Here is a 2,278-nt window from a genome sequence, read left to right as displayed (position 1 = left end):
CCCACCAGCATGTCCACATGGGGGAGAGACCGTTCACCTGCTCTCAGTGCGGGAAGGCCTTCACGTGCTCCTCCAACCTGCGGAGCCACCAGCGTATCCACACGGGGGAGAGGCCCTTCAGCTGCCCAGAGTGTGGGAAGGCCTTCAGCACGTCTTCCACCCTGCTGAGACACCAACAGATCCACACGGGGGAGAGGCCCTTCACCTGCTCTCAGTGTGGGAAGGCCTTCACCTACTCCTCCCACCTGCGGAAGCACCAGCGAGTTCACGTGCCATCGCAGGGGGATTGAAGGAGTGACGGCCGAGTGCCATTATCGATTCGACTATCAACCAGGTTCTGGGGACTCCTGGGTTTGAATCCCACTGTGGCAGATGGTGGAATTGGTATTTGGTCAGAAATGTGGAGTTCGGAATCTAACCATGAGACCGTTTCAGGGAGGGGGTGGTGTGGGAGAGAAAGCCCCCATGTGATTCCCTCTCTCCCTTGTTCGGGAAGGGAACCACCATTGTGGGAAAGGATTCACTCAGTCGTTCCAGCTGCATCCTTTACCCGGTCTGGCCTACACCTGACTCCAGACCCACAGCAGTCTGGTTGACTCTACACTGCCCCTTCCTGGCAAATGAGCAGGGAGAAACTTACTTGGAGACAGGGTATGGGTTAAAATTGCTGAGTGAGGCAATACTTCCTCCGGATTACGGCTGTTCCAAGGATCCAATTACAAAGGGACAACTTGGTGCTGACCAATAGTAAAGACAGTGGGGTGTGTGTGGGCTTTGATCTTGAACTGTTTAAAAAGCTGCTACTTTGTCTATGCCTTTTTGCTGGGGGAATCTGAAGCTGTAACAAAGTCGGGTCACAATCAAGGTTACCTGAACTTACCGCCGGGCTCAGACTCTCATTGAAAGCTTTGAGCTCCGAGAGGTTTTTGTTTTAAAGCTGCTCCTGTCTTTCAGCCTCTGCAGAGTTTCCAATGTCGTGTATCAGATGGAGCAGTGAGTGAGTAGCTTGTATCATTAGAAATTGTACATCTTTCAGGTACTGCGTTGTTTCATCAGCATTGTCAAGTTTACTGGCAGCACCAGCAGGTGGGGGCTGTGTTCAGTCGAAATGATATGGAGGGGTTGGTATTAGACTGGGGTGATAAAGTTTAAAAAATCACAATACCAGGTTATTGTTCAACAGGTTTATTTGGAAGCACTAGCTTTCTGAGTGCTGCTCCTTTATCGGGTAGCTGTGGAGCAGACACAGAACGTATATCAAAAGATCATGCAACTGATAGAATATATTGAACAAGCCTAGATTGCTGTTAAGCCTTTCATCTCTTAGAATGGGTGCAGGTTTTGGTTCATTAATGTGTCACTGCCAGAACATCTTTTAAGTCACATTCTTGAGATGACTTAAGGTTTTATGAAAAAGATAACATCTCAGCTCAGACCATGCATTAAAGCTGTGAGGTCAGAGTCTGTCTGTACCCCAACCTTGAATCAGACTGGTTCTATTTCCAAAGGAGGAATTCATAAAATATTACATGGATTGACTGCCTGGACATTGTGTGCTTTTTGACCAAAATTGAATGTATCTGCAAATATAATTCTGCCAATACAAATTCACCCCACAAAGAATTGTGTGTGCGTGCATGTGAGTTTGTGCGTGAGAGTGTGTACATGCTTGGTAAAGTGTGAGTGTGATGGTGTATAAGCCTGTGAGAGTATTGAGGGGAGGAGGAACGTGTGTGTGTGTGTGTGTGATGGAGCATATGTGTGAGAGGTATTAATGCAAGCAAGGGGTTGCATTTTGCTAAAACAAGGAAGGGCAGCACTTGTCCAGATACTGATAGGGCCCTGGGTCATGTTATAGAACAGACAGACATGGGGGGGGTTGGTGTTCAGGTACATGGTTCTTTGGAAGTTGCATCACAGGTAGCCAGGGCAGTTAAGAAGGCATTTAGCAGCATAGCATTCATTGTTCACACCATTGAGTATCGGGGATGGGACATCATGTTGAGGTTGTACAGGATGTTGGTGAGGCCACTTGCAGAGTACTGAGTACAGTTCTGGTGGCCCTGTAATAGGAAGAATACTATCAGAGAGGGTTTAATAAAGATTTACCAGGATGTTGTAAGGACTGGAGGGTTTGAGTTATAAGGAGAGAGGCTGGGACTTTATTCACTGCAGCACAAGAATGTAGTTTAAATGCAGAGCTTTTCTAAGAAAAATGTCAGTCTGACTCAACATTGGGACACAGACAGAATTCACACCGATTGTCTCTACTTATAAA

Source organism: Chiloscyllium punctatum, chromosome 36 (genome assembly GCF_047496795.1).
Source record: "Chiloscyllium punctatum isolate Juve2018m chromosome 36, sChiPun1.3, whole genome shotgun sequence".
Taxonomy (NCBI): domain Eukaryota; kingdom Metazoa; phylum Chordata; class Chondrichthyes; order Orectolobiformes; family Hemiscylliidae; genus Chiloscyllium; species Chiloscyllium punctatum.
Note: the sequence above shows the minus strand (reverse complement) of the source record.